This window comes from Micrasema longulum, unplaced genomic scaffold (assembly GCF_059751315.1).
Source record: "Micrasema longulum isolate JH-2025_06_02 unplaced genomic scaffold, ASM5975131v1 h1tg001039l, whole genome shotgun sequence".
NCBI classification, from domain to species: Eukaryota; Metazoa; Arthropoda; class Insecta; order Trichoptera; family Brachycentridae; genus Micrasema; species Micrasema longulum.
In genome coordinates this window covers 40,689-59,302 of record NW_028278227.1, presented here as the reverse complement: position 1 = coordinate 59,302, position 18,614 = coordinate 40,689, and the positions used below count along the sequence as shown (strand labels likewise).

Below are 18,614 nucleotides of genomic sequence, written 5' to 3'. Positions count from 1 at the left end.
CCTTTGTACTAGTAATTAAGTTGTCATCAATCATTCTCTCTATTCTTGTTGCAATAGAGAATGCAATAACCGCCAGTGGGTAAATAACTGTCTTCGGTCCCGCTAACGTCACGGCATCCTTAGAATATCTAACAGTAGGGAATCCAAAAATCCAGTAAAATATATGAACAAATAAGTAATTTTGTTCATCTTTTTCAAATATTTTCATTATTTTACACAACTTCATTCCATTCAACAACCTCAACTGCTTCAACCGAAATACCTGGACTGTATAAGTGTTTTTTTTTTCCAAATCTACTTCATTCGACAATTTATCATGTTACGTGTATTATCCTAATTGTCTCTTGCCACTCACTTTGGTCTAAAATATACTTTTGATGTGTACACGCTCCAATAAATCAAGTTTTACATTTATCATTTTACGACAGATATAAAATTTACTAAATATTATTTTAAATCTTAATTTAATTCAATTTCATACCAACAAAATTGCTGTTTCAAACTTAAATACGTTCGATTTTTCTAAATATTAAAATTTTTGGGGTTATTTTCAGTGAGCTGTAAATAACTCAGTAATAGAAAATAGAAACCAATTTCTGGTAGGGTGGGATTTGAACCTCGGACCTTTAATTCATGAGTCTAAGCCACGGGACTACAACCCATATTTGAATAGTTTGTATTTTTAAAGTACAGCTTTCTTACGCCTGTTCTTTTATATTTTTCTTCTTCTTCAGCCTTGTTCTCTTCACTGCACTGCTGGATAAAAGCTTCTTCTAAACGTTTCCACTCCTTTCTTTCCCTCACTTTTTTAATCCATGTTCTACCGGCTATCGAGGCAACGTCGTCGGCCTATCGTTTCTGTGGCCTTCCAAATCCTCTTTTGTTTGCCCACGGTCTCCACTTTATTATTCTTGATGTCCACCTGTCATCGTCTCGCCAAGTGTCCTGCCCCCTGCCATTTTAATTTTGCTGTACAATCAATGATATCTACGGCTACGATTCGGCGCCTTATTTCTTCATTTCTTATTCTGTCTCTTAGACATTGTGATGTGGGAATTCCGGGGGCGAAGCACCCATACGAACTTCCTTATCCACCGACTAGATTAGTCGAGTAAAACGAAAGACCAAAATAAATTGAAGAAAAACATACTTTCCTCACTTAATGTTTTTAATAATATTTTCAAATATGTATTTAAGTTTGCCGAAAGCCGCTCAACTTAGCCCTATTCACCTTGGCGATTTCGCTGTCTGGTTGTCTTAATCAAGTCTTTTTTTTAGTTCTTCGTATTCATCAACCACTTCGAATTTATTATTGTTTATGAAAATTTTATTGTTTAATATTATTACTAAAAAGCGTGCATTTATTAGAAACAAATTAATATTTTAAATATTTGTTTTAGGTATAGTGAAAGAAGTCGGATTTCGTGGAAAACCAGCGTTGCTCCTGAACAATTTTATTTATGTAAAGGAAAGAACTATGGGTTACAAACAGTTCTGGCGTTGCTTCATGTGGAGGAAACATTGCTTGAGCAGAATTCACACTATCAACGGGGTTCCCGTTAAAGTTATGGAATGCCACAACCACACAACTGCCTTAAATTAGACCCAGACTCTGTTAAAACGTTTGTTATTACAATAAAATAAATATAAAACAACCTTGTTTTTAACCACTTACTTTTTATTTTTTCAGCCCACCGGTTTCAAAGCTACACCAGCCTCTTTATCAAGGCATAATTAACTAATGACTTCTATTCTATTTTATTTTATTTTAACATTGACCACTAAATATACGTTTTTTACTGAAATCGATGTATATTTTCTTACTTCAAACCAAGTAAAAGAAAATGCTAGAACCCTAATTGAAAATAATATTTATAATTTAATCCAACTGTACCTATCTAATATAATGTTTTTTTGTATTCTTTAATATTGTGATTAATTAATTTGTTTGAAAGAAGAAAGAAAGGAGGGCTGATTTGAGGTTACTCCGTATGGATCCGCCGGCGAAGGGATTTTTAAATCCGAGTAAACAAAAAACTTTTTAATTTATTTCAACGGGAAGGAAAACGTTTTTGAGAAGGGAATATAAAAGTCTAGGCATTTACATGGCTTATGACCTGTCATTGGCTGGTTTAAGTGGCCACTTGACACACTGTGTAACATTCACTGAGTAGCATTTGGACATGCTAGACAAACATTGTTGAAAAAACTTTTCTTTTATTTTTTTATTTTTTCATTATTATTGTAATATTTTATTTATTTTTTACGTGTGAAATGATGCGGAGTGGCTTTTTAAAGGTACGCTTTTTTTCTTATTTTTTGACATTGTATTTAGTAATGTATAGAAAACCAAAATTGGCCTATTATTTTGGTTTATTTGTAAATATTTATTATTTCGTTATAATGACTGTTGTTTTCTTTTAATAAATGAAATAAAAAAATAAATTACATCGAACATATGGAGCTAATAAGTCCAGTCTTTTTGTCATGTTGTTTCTTCTAAAGATGAACTACCTTCTTCTAAAGAGGTACTATCTTTAAAACTAGACAGGAGTTTTTTTTTTGGGATTTGCATTATTTTTTACTTTGTTTATAATATACGAGGTTTACATTTCAAAAGGAGAATTTTTCTGCGATTAAATTTCTTTATTTTTTCTAAACTGCTGAGATCAGGAAGGATTTACTAATGTGGACCAATCAGGAACTTCTCAACATTTGCTCATGTGGAGAGGAAACCACTTAAAACTCTTCAGGAGAAGCCGGCCTGTTGGCAGTAGTCAACAGGCCTTCCGTTCCACTTGAGGAGTGTTCGGCATTTTGTTCCCTACTTTGGTTTATTTTACTAACTGCCTGCACTATATTGACCATGTATGACACTAAACTAGACAGGAGTGGACTAAATGTCAAAAAGACTTGACTTATTAGCTCTATATGTTCGATGTAATATATTGTAATCACTGTTATAATATAATTAGATAGAATTCATGAGTTAATTAAACCTTGATACAGAAGCTTGTATAGCTTTAAAACCGGTTAGTAAAACAAAAAATTGGTTAAAAACATTGTTGTATATTTATTTTCTTACAATGAATAACCACAAAGCAAGTGTTTTAAATATAAAGTTTGTTATTACGTGTATGCATTAAAAAAATATTGAGAAACATTTTGTTTTTGTCTTTACACTATCAAACTCAACATCAATTTCGATTTCACCACCAAGCCACAGAAAGTGGCTCGGTAGGATTTAAGTTACTTATAAAAATAAAATGTTGAAAGTGTAAAAATGTATATTGATGTAAAAGAAAAAATTCCTTCCTTATATATTTTTTACATTCTTTAATATTATTTTTATAGCTAAGTGACTTGCATTGTTTACATTTTAAATATAAATATAAATATTTGGGTTCATGATTAGCTCAAACTGAATTAAAACCGAGTTGTGCATCAACTTTCAATAATATTTGCCATAGTATTTTAGCATAAGACGGATTACCTTACATTCCTGTGACAGATGAGCGAATTACGCTGTATACATATTACTTATGCAGTGCCCTGTGCACCATTAGTGCCGCTAAGATTTTGATAATGATGAATAGTGAGTAATTTACAACTAGCTGAAAATGGTCATAACGTATAAATTAGCCCAAGCTAATTCGGTGAATTGGGTTTAGACATTGTTTGAAGATAATTTAACTTGATATAAAACTTCTTTCCTTTTTATGCTATGTTTTTTCTGTTTTTGTTGTGATATATATTATTATTTTATACTCTCACAATAATTTATTTTTTGTTGTTAATAGGTATGTGTCAACACATCAATTTTTTTCAGTTTTCAGTTTCCAATTATTTTCTTTTTATGTCGTAATTTAACTTTTTTTATCACTTTAACTTTTTCTAAAAAAAAAACATGTTTTATATACATAACTAACAATGTGATTTTTCTCTTTCTTTGTTATTATCAATTACTTTTTATTTGCAATGCAGCATACTTTTTGGCTTCTAAACTTTTTAAAAAACTTATTATTACTATGTTTGAGTTAAAAAACTTATTATTACTATATTGTAAACAAAATCACAAATCGAACGCAAAAAATTTCATTTATGCGGCATTCTCAACTAGTCGGATATTATTAGCTTTACTAGAAAATAGTAATTAAGTTGTAGTACGGCGGGATTCGATCCGCAAACCTCTCCTAAGTATAAGTTATAGTCAAATTGTTTTATATTAGTTCTGAAACCTTTTGTTTTTTGTTTTAGTTACATTCTTAGCCAGAGCGGGACGCAGGCTGAAGGCGTACATAAAGGGCTATACCTACAGGTGCACCAGAAAGAGGGTAAATGGTCTAGAGAGATGGGCTTGTACCCTGAATAACGGACGCACTCGATGTATCGCGTCTGTATACCTCCTCAAAGGGAAAGTTACGAAAATACTCAATAAACATTCACATCCACCTAAGCTGACGTTGGACAACTACAAAAAATACAAAACATTCAAGATTAAATCTATAAAAGAGTGACTAAGTGCGTCAAATTGCTTTCATTACATTCAAGGTAATCAATAGTTTTGAAATGTGTAATTAGACAAACTAGGCGCTATTCTGCTTAATACCACTTATAATGGCTTTTTTTAATCCAAATATAACCATTTCATTTGGATTAATATTGTATGCCTCCGGAGACAAAATACTAAATGTGCTTCGATGTATGTACTATGTATTGTATTCCTCCGGAGACAAAATACTAAATGTGCTTCGATGTATGTACTATGTATTGTATGCCTCCAGAGACAAAATACTAAATGTGCTTCGATGTATGTACTATGTATTGTATGCCTCCGGAGACAAAATACTAAATGTGCTTCGATGTATGTACTATGTATTGTATGCCTCCGGAGACAAAATACTAAATGTGCTTCGATGTATGTACTATGTATTGTATGGCTCCGGAGACAAAATACTAAATGTACTTCGATGTATGTACTATGTATTGTATGCCTCCGGAGACAAAATACTAAATGTGCTTCGATGTATGTACTATGTATTGTATGCCTCCGGAGACAAAATACTAAATGTGCTTCGATGTATTTACTATGTATTGTATGCCTCCGGAGACAAAATACTAAATGTGCTTCGATGTATGTACTATGTATTGTATGCCTCCGGAGACAAAATACTAAATGTGCTTCGATGTATGTACTATGTATTGTATGCCTCCGGAGACAAAATACTAAATGTGCTTCGATGTATGTACTATGTATTGTATGCCTCCGGAGACAAAATACTAAATGTGCTTCGATGTATGTACTATGTATTGTATGCCTCCGGAGACAAAATACTAAATGTGCTTCGATGTATGTACTATGTATTGTATGGCTCCGGAGACAAAATACTAAATGTGCTTCGATGTATGTACTATGTATTGTATGGCTCCGGAGACAAAATACTAAATGTGCTTCGATGTATGTACTATGTATTGTATGCCTCCGGAGATAAAATACTAAATGTGCTTCGATGTATGTACTATGTATTGTATGCCTCCGGAGACAAAATACTAAATGTGCTTCGATGTATGTACTATGTATTGTATGCCTCCGGAGACAAAATACTAAATGTGCTTCGATGTATGTACTATGTATTGTATGCCTCCGGAGACAAAATACTAAATGTGCTTCGATGTATGTACTATGTATTGTATGCCTCCGGAGAGAAAATACTAAATGTGCTTCGATGTATGTACTATGTATTGTATGCCTTCGAAGAGAAAATACTAAATAAATGGAAAAGACAACGTCTTATAATAAACTGTTTAGGAACCATCTCCAATATGTTGAGTTTGTTCAAATGTTTGTAGACAAGGACTGTATTTCGCCCTCTAGGAAGTTTTTAAGATTAACGTGTTGAACTACAACAGAGATGCGAAACCTTTTTGAGTATAATTCAGTCAGATGAATCTCATGCACTTTTTCAGCTTTCAGCTTTTTAACTTCACAAAAAATAAAAAAATGGAAGAGTTGAAGCGGACGATTAAACATAAGCTGAATGGTGAATGTTACACAATGGTCATGAGTCTAAACTTTCATGTTTCCTTCTCAAAAATGTTTTTCGTCTCTGTTGTAATACGTCTTATCTTTAAATATACTTTGGACACCTGTAGTTAGTAGCATTACGTTTCACACCCCCAGAATTACACTGCAGTATGTCTAAATCAGCCATTTCGCAGGAGAGCAAAAACAAAGCTTCAAAAATTTATTAATGTTCGTAAGTTTATATATATTGACATTGTAATGCTCAATATATTTTTCTGTTAAATTGGTTAAATTACAATTAAAACTCAAAATATCCAAATTTAGACTAACGATCGTGTACTTCTGGTCGTGCAATTTCATGTACAACTCTATGGTTTTCCGAAAATATCACAATTTATACTGTAGGAAATGGGAAAATTGATCATTGATTCTAGTTATAATGCGTACAATGTTCTGTTATTATCTTTGAAATGAATATTCGAGTATTAAAATGCTTAATCTTTATAGCTAACGTTAAAAATACCCATAATTTGATGTACAAACCTATTTAGATAAACCTCTTTTTTCAATCAATAAACTGTAATATGTTAAAGTTCTTTGTTTTGTTTTTATACCTGTACTTGATGTTTCGTGTCGATTTCATATGTATTTTGATACTTTTTTACCAATATTTTTTTGTTCTTTGGTCAAAATTAAACCGACTTTAATACATTTCTACTGAAAGGAGTTGGCCCATTTCAAATTTATCGTCCACATGGTAAAATTAGGTGGTTTGTACTCTCAGATAAAAATACTGCAAAAGAAAATCGGGTGAAGATTAGTCGGCTTTAGGGTATTCTGGCCATTAAATGAATAAAAATAATACCATCAATCCACCCCGTGTAATTTTATTGTATTGTGGATTTTTACGATTGTACGCAATGGCACATTTCTTATGACCGGGGTCAGCTCAATGTGCTGTATTGTAAAAACCAATACAATTTCAGACAGTGTGTTCAAATAGCTTAATATAAAAATATAATGAGTTTAGCCAAATGTTTGCAGACAAGTATTCGATTTTGGCTATTGAGTGATTAACAAAATTATTTTATATTCCGACAGAGTGGACCATACTCGAAAAAGAAATACAAAACTCAAAAATGTATTTATGTATCAACAGACAAAACTAAAGGTGAGGAAAGTACATTCTAAACCTAAACTCATACTCACAGAACAGCTTGAAGGTACGGCCAGTAGAATGTACTTTCCTCATTTTGGGTTTTGTCTCTGAAAACAGGAATTAGACTGTCTCAAAATATTGTTGATTAAACTAACTGGTAAAGAAAAAGGTACAAACATTGAAAATAATTTTCATGCGTTATCTAGTGGGTCAATAAAGTCAGTCCGATGAATCTCACCCAATAATATCATAATAGGTTGATACCTATGATGAGAGAGATGATCTCTTTTACTTCACAAAAGTCAACAGACGGGAGAGTTCGGGAAATTAATGGTGAATGTTAATTAGTGTGTAAAATAATTCATAAAACCAATCAATAACAGGTCGTACGAGCCCAGTAAATATCTAGACCTCCATATTTACTTCTTAAAATATATGTTAATAACTTGTAAACGCACGAGAATCCTAGACACCCCCTACTGATTATTTGGCATAATAGGGAAATACCACTTTTTAAAAATATTTTTAGATTAATAAAGGTCTATGACATACTGTCCAGTAAAAAAAAATTTTTTGGTAATTATTAGTAGCAAAAAAAACCTTTTTAAATTTGTATTTTGGCTTTGCGCAAAAACGGTCATTCCTTCGGCCGCGCCCCTAGTACGTCACGATTCATGTTTATTTGTTCCGTTGAATTTTGTTTAGAACATTATCACGAATCTTGACGTCACAACAACCGAGGCCAAACACGTCGCGTTTTTCTACGAACGTATTTTTATTGAATTTCTTTTTTACATTTATATATGAAAACATTTCTCCACAATATCCATATTGATTTTGAAAATACAATTGAACGTAGTTATGCAGAAAGAAGCCAGCCATAGAAAAGTGAAACTGAGATAATAGCACATTTGTGAAAAGAGTGAATAAACAAATCTCCACAACAGTTGGAATGTTTTTGGCTCTTGCAAATGATAAACGAGAAATACATTAGTTTTTTTTTCATTACAAACAATAATTAAATTATGTATTTGACCAGTTTTACTGATTTTTAAAATTCGTTGAGATTTTCTAGTGCTGAGGGTGTTTTATGCAAATTTTAATGCCGTTTTTGTGATGGACACCATTTTCAGAAGGTGATTAAAACAATTTTTTGTATGAAAGTGGTCTGACTGTTTTTAGCAAGACATATAATTGACCTTACTGCACCCGATAACATCAATATCTCATTTTTGCAAAATTGTGGGCTGACTGCTTTCTGCATAATTACGTTCAAATAATTGTTCTTAATCCATTTCATATATTTTAATCGGTATTCGTAGAATGTGATATTTCCCTATGGAAAAGCCTAGAATTCCGTATAACCCCCTCAAAAATGTACTGCATCTTTATTGAAACGCATGTGCGTATTATAACATCTCTAACGGTTTTTATCGTTTTTCAGTTCGTTTTATAAAGTCGAAACAAGGAAAAAATATTTTGCTGTACGAGGGGTACACTTACGCATACTGCAACGCCAGTTCCAGTGGAAAAGTAACTTGGAGGTGCTCCAAGTGCGGAGGGAAGAACATATGCTATGCCAAAGTGTTCACCTACCTGAACAGGGTGTTGTCTAGTTCCGGTCACCACGCGCACCCACCGCCGAACTTCCACGTAACTAAAGATGGAAATCTTGTGAGAATATGAATACGGCTTTTTTTTACAATATACGTAAGAGGTTAACCAGAGTATAAAAAAATAAAGTATAATTACATAGCAATGAAATACATACTAATAGTAAACAAAAAATCCCACAAAGGCATGGCCTGTTCGTGGGTATACAAGAAAATGTTAATGATTTTTTGCTCCTATAATAAATAGACAGTTATAATATTATTGTGTAACATAAGAAAGAGAAAATAAAATATGCCGTAAAGGATTATATGGTATTTTTTTTATAGTAATTAAAAAAGGAAATAAAAAATATAAAAAACTTAAAAATATTCCTTATTATAATATTCCTTATTCCTTATTAAGGGCAACAAAATACTTAATAGAAAAAAAGAGTTCATATCTTTGGTTTGAATCCAGGATAGTGCGTGTTTTTTAAAAGAAGGAAATTTCTGATAGTTTGGAATCGATGAAATGTTATCAGTAAAAAAATAATCCAAAAATTTTGGGCCTATAAAATATACATGTCTCTGTGCGAGCCTCAATTTAAAACGTAGTATCTCTAACACACGATTCCTTCTTTGACTTGATCTTTTTGAATTACTTGTAAATAAATTTGGGTTCTTAAATATATATTTTAGATATTGAAAACAATATATTTGTCTTATGTCTTATGCTTCAGTACGTAACGCGGATATGTTTTTCACATTTGACGGTACTTCAATAAAATTATAACCGATACATCTAAAGCCATTTGTAAAGTTTGTCATAAATCACTTTCATTGGGTAGTCATGAACCCAAAAATAAACATTACACGGAGTAAAGTAACATTTATCTAGATTTCATGTCGCGGAGCACAGGCAGGTTTTGAAATTACGCGACAGTCAGAATTGGACGACTTGAAAACAGAAGCTAAACTAAAGCGAACGGATTCAAAAATCTCCACTGAAGTAAGGACAAGGAATTGTATTTGTTTTCTTTCGAAGTTATTAATAAAAATAAATACAGTGCAGCATCACCTTTAAAACCAATATCTCACGTCCACCCTGCAAGGAATCAAACCTAAGGCCTCAAGGATGCTATAAAAAGGAGAACGCGCCAACAATTCTTCTCGGGATCTGGTTCTTTTTCACACTCAGACTTGTTTTCTATATCCGTCCGGACACAAAACAATGTAATTCATTCATTTTACTATTCTTCCTGGTTCATAGGCACTCATTACTCAAAAGTAGTTGACCTGTGAAGGAATGTTGACTATAATTTCAATAGAATAAAATATAATTTGTGACAACTACGTCTACGTCTTTTTTAATCTTCGTAAATATCGCAAATGCTCAGGTCAAAAGCATTAAGAGGAAACGCCGTCTAACTTTTATTCATGCAAACGTATTCCCGTATTTCGTCCCTGGATTATGGTACTATAATTTTTTGACATACTATAGATATTTACTATTGGCGATCCCTTTCGTATTTTTTTATTTTTATAAATTCTTAATTATTGGAACTAGGACCATCAGTTTTATCTGCCGTCTTCAGACATATTGTACATAACTAATTTTAAAAAACACAAAAAGAACACAGAAAATTTAATTCTAATACTTTTTCTTCAAAAAAACAACCAAATCGGTTTAGTTTTGGGGTTTGGAAAACAGACAAACAATGTCTAAATACCTCTTCATAAAAATTCCCAGCCACCGCAACTCTAGAAAAAGCAATTTCGTTATTTCAACTGTGTTTTTTAAACCAATTGCGTAGGTCTTGTACACATTATTGCAAAAGGCTTAGAATTGCAAACGCCATTGACTTTCACAAGAATTACTGATGTTATTATCAAATACTAAAATGGACTAGCTGTGAAGCATAAATCAACTTTTTCTTCAAGTTGACAAACCCCGCATGAGAGTTTATTTATTACATTCAAGCAGGCTGCGAAATTACGTTTTTAGACATATGTACAACAAAATTATTTGAATGATATTTAATATTTTGTATAAGCAGTTTTGATTCCGGATCCATCGTTCTTGCGTGAACAAAAAAAATGGGTTTTGAATTTAACGTCTAAAGAAAATCAATTTTCATGTTAATTTTCATGAATATAGGGGGGAATTATTTTACTTGTGACAATCTTCGGCAGAATTTCATTTTGTCTTATAGAATTAAAAAAGCCAATTATCAATGAAATGTTTAATATTTATTTTGAATAATACCTAATGCCGTAAACACTTTAAATTTTAATTCTAATAAATTTAATTTTGTTATCTAATAAATATTTATTTACAACATTTTATTTTTTCCACTATGTAAGTTGAAATTCTCCATTCATCAATTTAATGTACATTTTCTCTTTAAAAATCTGCATAAATCTGTTATTTATGAATTGACAATGTTGTCTTCTATTGTATCCTGATAAAATAACATATATATTTACTACTAAAATCACAATTGATAGATTTTCTTGTTTTATATCTTTTTGTAGATTAAATTAGAAATTTAATTAAAATATTAAAATAAATGTTATATCGAGAAAACTGTTTTTAATTTAAATTTTTAACTTGTTGCACTATTTTGCATGTGGGTAAGAGAGTATATTTATTATATAATTTGGCAATATTTCAATCAAACTACGACCGATACATCTAAAGCCATTTGTAAAGTATTATTTCTTATATCCCTATCTCCTATTCCTTATATTTATTACTATAGTATTGAGTGAGTTTCTAGAAAACATATCTCAATTATCATTTCAATTATGTTATCATATATACATTCTTTTTCTGTTGATTTCAATGATACTTTATTTTTTTTTTTTAATACAACTATATTTTACTATTATTTTGTCGATTTTAATGATACCATTATTTTCTATATTTGATTATGTGTGATTCTAAATTTGTATAATTTATTTTTATCAAATTATTTCCGATCATCTTTTTTGCATTGTATTCTTTGGAATTTTATTATTTATAATAATTTTTTTTTCTAGGTTGTTATTCTATTGCATCACATGTCATTATAATTTAATCTAATTAATTTTACTATGTATTTTTATTGTTATTTATTATGGCTCGACACGGGCATAGCCAAAAAAGCCTTAATAAGTTCATTAATATTTAAACTAGTGTAATTTTGAATGAATAAATAAATAAAGTTTCTTATAAATCCCTTTCATTGGGGAGTCATGAACCCAAAAAACAAACATTACACGGAGTTAAGCAACATTTATCTAGATTTCATGACGCGGAGTACCGACATGTTTTGGAATTACGCGACAGTCAGAGTTAGACGACTGGAAATCAGAAGCTAAATTAAAGCGAACGGATTTAAAAATCTTCCCAGAAGTAATAACAACGAATTATGTTTGTATTTTTTGAAAATAATCAATAAAAATAATACACTGAAATCATCATCATCATTTACCTATCCGCTCCATCAACTGTAACCAGTGGTGCGAACGCGCCAACAACTCTTTTCGGGTTCCGGTTCTTTTTCGCATTCAGAACTGTTTTCTTTATACGCTCGGACACAGAACAATGAAATCCATTCACCCTTATTTATACGTGTTGTGTGAATTTGTACGGCCGCGACCAGTGCGCGTGCGTTGTGAAATTGATCTTATTATTACTCTTTATATTTGTTTAGTTTCCTTTTTGTGCCGTTGCATCATGTACACTTGCCATTCTTTTTACTACTGTTTCGTACACCATTTTATTCATTTTTAAGTCTTAATTTCATTTAATTATTATTTATAATGTTTACAATTTTTACAGTTTTTTAAGATTTTGTATTTGGTATTCAATATTTAATATTTGACTCCACTCTAATTATATTTATTTTTGTTAATTTAGAATCCTAGAACTATAGAAATAGAAAATGCTAGAAGAACAATAGAAGAATGTTGAATGTGTAATTTATTTCAGAATTATCCGAGTAATTTTCATTTTGGACAGCTAAGTCATCTTTTTGAAAATTCCCGCGCGAGATGAGATGATAATACATAGGCAACTTTGTTAAATAAAACTTCAGTTCTTCTGCACCGCGTTTTATTCGTCAAATCTACAAGACCTTAACTTCACTCCACTCCTCTCCAGACTCCGAGGATCGTCGAGCGCTACGCCCTGCAGCCGTATTTAACCACGTCTAGAGCCTGGACGAAGGTTCCTCCCGCTCGCAGACTGCTGTGTAAGCCAAACTCTAAACGGGGTTATCTCACGGACTAAGCAACGAGGTTCTGCCGGGTACGGGCGATCGGCCTTCGAAAAGGACGGCCGTGTCTGCGCGACAGCCCCTGACTGTGACCTTTCTCTGACAACGAGAGTACCACTCTCGCAGGGCGAAGGCGGCGGAAGTGAAGGTCGTGGCCAGGCGTACGGTCCGTACGTACTAAATAATTGGACCTACATAAGTAATTGTTTTTTGGGAAACAATTGTTTTTTTAGTAAATGAATGATGACTGATTTAATTAGTTGGATTATTTCTGCACTGAGAAAAATGTATCGCGAATTCATTCTGAATTAAGGTTCAAAAAGAGATTGCAGACTTTTTTGGTATTCAAGATATATTATTATGGCATATCGATTGAATATTATTATCATGCTGTTAATTCGTTCGTAAACTAAAATTGTAAATATATTTTAAAGTTCTTTGAATAGTTCATTCATTTTTGTTTTTTGTTCTAGGTAAAAAAAATAAAAAAAAACCTCAAAAAGGAAAGAATCCAATTTGGCAGTACTTCAATAAAACTGCAACCGATACATCTAAAGCCATTTGTAAAGTTTGTTATAAATCACTTTCATTGGGGAGTCATGAACCCAAAAAACAAACATTACACGGAGTAAAGCAACATTTATCTAGATTTCATGACGCGGAGTACCGACATGTTTTGGAATTACGCGACTGTCAGAATTCGACAACTTGAAATCAGAAGCCAAAGGAACGGATTAAAAAATCTTCCCATAACTATTGACAAGGAATTAAAAATAATAATACCATGTAATCATCATTATCATTTACCTATCCGCCCCTTCATCTGAAACTAGTGGTACATAGGTCACTGCATTAGCATTTAAATTACAGCGTATCTAGATAAATATGGATGGTAAGGTGATGAGTCTTACGCTCTGGAGGCCAGTGCTGGAGCATTGAAATATTACAGTGCTGCACCACCTTTGTCACCAATGTCCTACGGCCACCCTGCAAGGAATCGAAACCAGGACCTCAAGAATACGAAAAAAAAGTGAACGCGCCAGCAACTGTTCTCGGGTTCTGGTTATTTTTTACCCTCAGAACAATATTTTTTATCCACCCAGACACGGAACAGTAAAATTAATTCATTTTACCGTGTTGTGTGCATTTGGACGACCGCGGCCGGCGCGCGTGCGGGTTGTCATCAGTCTTATTATTAGTACTCTTCTTCCTGGTATAGCCAGTCAATACTCGATAGTAGTTAATAGTAGTTGGTTGACCTGTGAAGTAATGTTAACTACAATTTTAATATAAATAAATAAATGTCTCTTCTAAAAGTCTTTTTTAATATTTGTAAGTATCGACCATGTTCGGGTCAAAGGCATTAAGAGGAAACGTCCTTAACTATTATTCATACAAATGTGTTCCCGTATTTTGTCCCTAGATTATGGCACAATGATTTTTTGTCACTCTATAGATATTTACTATTGGCGTGTCCCTTTTGTTTCGTTCGGGGAACTAGGATCCAACCCTTAAAAGCATTCAGTTTTATCTGCCGTCTTCGGACGTATTGTTAATAACTGTTTTTGAAAAACGCAAAAGGTACACAGAAAATTTCATTTTCATGCTTTTTCTTTGAAAAAACAACCAAATCGGTTCAGTTTTGGGATGCGAAAAACAGAAAAACAATGCTAAAATACGTGTTCTTAAAAATTTCCTGCCACCGGAATTCTGAAAAAAGCGGTTTCTTTATTTTAAATGTGTTTTAAACCAACTGCGTAGTAGCCCAGACGTCGTGTAGTTTTGCCTAAAAATAATTCAAGGAGTTTTAATAACTAGTGGGTTAGATAGAGCTGGGAATGGCTAATAACATATTATTCTGTTTTCGACCTTGAATTCTTGGTGGAAGTTTTTAAAAAAATGCATAATATGCTCAAAATTTTAGTTTTATGAGCATATCTCGACTTTGACTCATACCAGACAAATATTGTTAGCTACAAAAATAAAGAGCGCTTTAATTCATTCTTACACATTTTTTTGCTAAAACTTATGATTTACAATATACATCAACAAATTCGCGCTAAGCCGCGCACGCGCCGCGACATCTGGGCTGTATATTTTGTACACATTCAAGCAAAAATATTTGAACTGCAAACGTCTATTGACTTTTGAAATAATTCATTCCTTTTCCTGAATTATGGTAAAATGCATTTGAACTGAACACTGTCGATATGCAGAGAGCGGCACAATGATCTGACGGTTTTAAAGTAAAAACAACACAAAAATTGTGATTAAAAATGTTTTATTGCTTATTACAGAAGGGTGCTCATGTCAATGAATTAAAATAACATCAGAACGACCGATTTTATCCGTTTAAGATAATGTCCTTTAAATAATGTCCTTCTTTGACCAAGAATTCTTCCAGTCTTGCACCGAAGCTGTCGAATACCTTCTCTAATATTGCAGGAGACAGGTTGGTGATTTCTTAGCTTATGGCTTCTTTCAGTTCGTCCAGTACGCGGGGTTTGTTTGTGTAAACTTTTGCTTTAAGGAACCCCCACAACAAAAAGTCACGACTGCTTATGTCAGGGGAGCGAGCTGGCCATGCAACGTCCCCAAAACGCGAGGTGGCTCGGCTACAAAACTTGCTTCTCAAAAAGTCCATCACCTGATTGGCTGTATGGGCAGTTGCCCTATCTTAATTAAACTTAATTTGGTAATGTATCCAGAATAAAACAAGTTTTTTGGATTATAATTCTACTTCATTTTTTATAAAATATACAAAGGGTATATTGTGACGCGTTTCGTCTTGTAAGGACATTTTCAAACAAACTTTTGTTTGAAAACAGTTTGTATATTTTATAAAAAATATAGTAGAATTACAATCCAATATACTGGTTTTATTTTGGATACATTACCAAATTAAATATGGAATTCTACCAATTGTCTGCATACATAATAAACATTTTAAACGTACACATTATTTTAATTGCGCCATGATCGACTGCGGCATGGCGCAATTGAGATGATAATACATAGGCAACTTTGTTAAATAAAAATTCAGTTCTTCTGCACCGCGTTTTATTAGCCGTATTTAACCACGTCTAGAGCCTGGACGAAGGTTCCTCCCGCTCTCAGACTGCTGTGTAAGCCAAACTCTAAACGGGGTTATCTCACGGACTAAGCAACGAGTTTCTGCCGGGTACGGGCGATCGGCCTTCGAAAAGGACGGCCGTGTCTGCGCGACAGCCCCTGACTGTGACCTTTCTCTGACAACGAGAGTACCACTCTCGCAGGGCGAAGGCTGCGGAAGTGAAGGTCGTGGCCAGGCGTACGGTCCGTACGTACTAAATAATTGGACCTACATAAGTAATTGTTTTTTGGGAAACAATTGTTTTTTTAGTAAATGAATGATGACTAATTTAATTAGTTGGATTATTTTTGCACTGAGAAAAATGTATCGCGATTTCATTCTGAATTAAGGTTTAAAAAGAGATTGCAGACTTTTTTGGTATTCAAGATATATTATTATGGCATATCGATTGAATATTATTATCATGCTGTTAATTCGTTCGTAAACTAAAATTGTAAATATATTTTTAAGTTCTTTGAATAGTTCATTCAGTTTTGTTTTTTGTTCTAGGTAAAAAAAATATAAAAAAACCTCAAAAAAGAAGGAATCCAATTTGGCAGTACTTCAATAAAACTGCAACCGATACATCTAAAGCCATTTGTAAAGTTTGTTATAAATCACTTTCATTGGGGAGTCATGAACCCAAAAAACAAACATTACACGGAGTAAAACATCATTTATCTAGATTTCATGACGCGGAGTACCGACATGTTTTGGAATTACGCGACTGTCAGAATTCGACAACTTGAAATCAGAAGCTAAAAGAACGGATTAAAAAATCTTTCCATAACTATTGACAAGGAATTAAAAATAATATACCATGTAATCATCATTATCATTTACCTATACGCCCCTTCATCTGAAACTAGTGGTACATAGGCCTCTGCATTAGCATTAAATTACAGCGTATCTAGATAAACATGGATGGTAAGGTGATGAGTTTTACGCTCTGGAGGCCAGTGCTGGAGCATTGAAATATTACAGTGCTGCACCACCTTTGTAACCAATGTCCTACGGCCACCCTGCAAGGAATCGAAACCAGGACCTCAAGAATACGAAAAAAAAGTGAACGCGCCAGCAACTGTTCTCGGGTTCTGGTTATTTTTCACCCTCAGAACAATATTTTTTATCCACCCAGACACGGAACAATAAAATTAATTCATTTTACCGTGTTAAGTGCATTTGGACTACCGTGGCCGGCGCGCGTGCGGGTTGTCATCAGTCTTATACATACAAATTTCATTTGTATTTTCCAAATTAAATACTTAGCTTCTTTAAAATTTCATAACCTTGATTCATTAACACACAGAAAAGATCAGATCCTGCTTCACAAAAATGTAAATAATAAATTCGATTCCCCAGAACTAATTAATCTACTTCCATACCGTGTCTAGAGATGCAAGGCGGTAAAATTACCGCGGTATTTTACGGGAATTTTACCAGATTTTGGTAAAATACGGTATTTTTCGGTAAGAAACGAATTTGACGTACTAATTTTTATTTTTCAAAGATATTACAAATACGAGTAGCTTTGTTTTAGGACACTTTACATGACTGCAAAAACCAGGTTTAGATCCATCTGGTGGTTGTCGAGATTTATTAGAAGCGTGAGACGTTCAAGGTCATTCGGTATGTACTTTTTTCACTTTTTTTATAAAAAGGGTTATTATGTTTTAAAACTTAACAGTATCGGTGGACATAGGGTCCTTAGTAAAACCTTAAGTTTGTGACCTTGAACGACCACCGCTCATGCAACGATTTTAAAAAAATGGTGCTTAAAATCAGTTTTTTGTATATAATTACGCCCCTGAAGGTTTTGTAGAAATAAATATACGAAAGTCTAAAAAAATTAAATTTACTTAAAATCGTACTATTTTTTTTTTCGTTAGATCAATACTTTTCAAGATACGCGTTTGAACATCAAATACATTTTATCAAAATAGCGGAAAAGTGGTATTAGCACTAACTTTTTACTAATTATTTGATAGTTGACCTACCAAAAGTCATCATCATCATCATCATCTCTTTTTTTCATCATTTTTTTAATAAAATCTATAGGGATGTAATTATAAGCAAAAAATTAATTTTTACAAAATTGTGGCATGAGAGATGGTCGTTTAAGGTCACACACTTAAGGTTTTACTAAGGGCATTATGCCCACCGATCCTGTTAAGTTTCGAAACATAGTAACCTTTTTCATCAAAAAAAGTAAAAAAAGTACATACCGAATGACCTTGAACGTCCCATATTTATAACAAATGTCGACAACCACTCGACGGATCTAAGCCTGGTTTTTACTGTCATGTAACGTGTCTTAAAACAAAGCTACTTGTATTTGTTATATCTTCGAAAAATATAAATCTGTAGTCATATTCGTTTTTTACCGAAAATTACCGTAAAATACTGCGGTAATTTTACCGCCTTGCATCTCTAATTTATTGTGATACAAGTAAATACCGTTTTG

General features: G+C 32.8%; 1 long non-coding RNA gene across 1 annotated transcript in view; it reads left to right on the top strand.

Annotated features, from left to right (window-relative positions):
• LOC148277382 (uncharacterized) overlaps nucleotides 1-8,926 on the top strand; it is a 47,858-nt gene extending 38,932 nt beyond the window's left edge. Inside the window, exons 2-3 of the long non-coding RNA XR_015823498.1 lie at nucleotides 1,401-4,551; nucleotides 8,629-8,926. This is a non-coding gene — a long non-coding RNA (uncharacterized LOC148277382). The remainder of the gene's footprint in view (nucleotides 1-1,400; nucleotides 4,552-8,628) is intronic.
• Nucleotides 8,927-18,614: the final 9,688 nt, after the last annotated feature.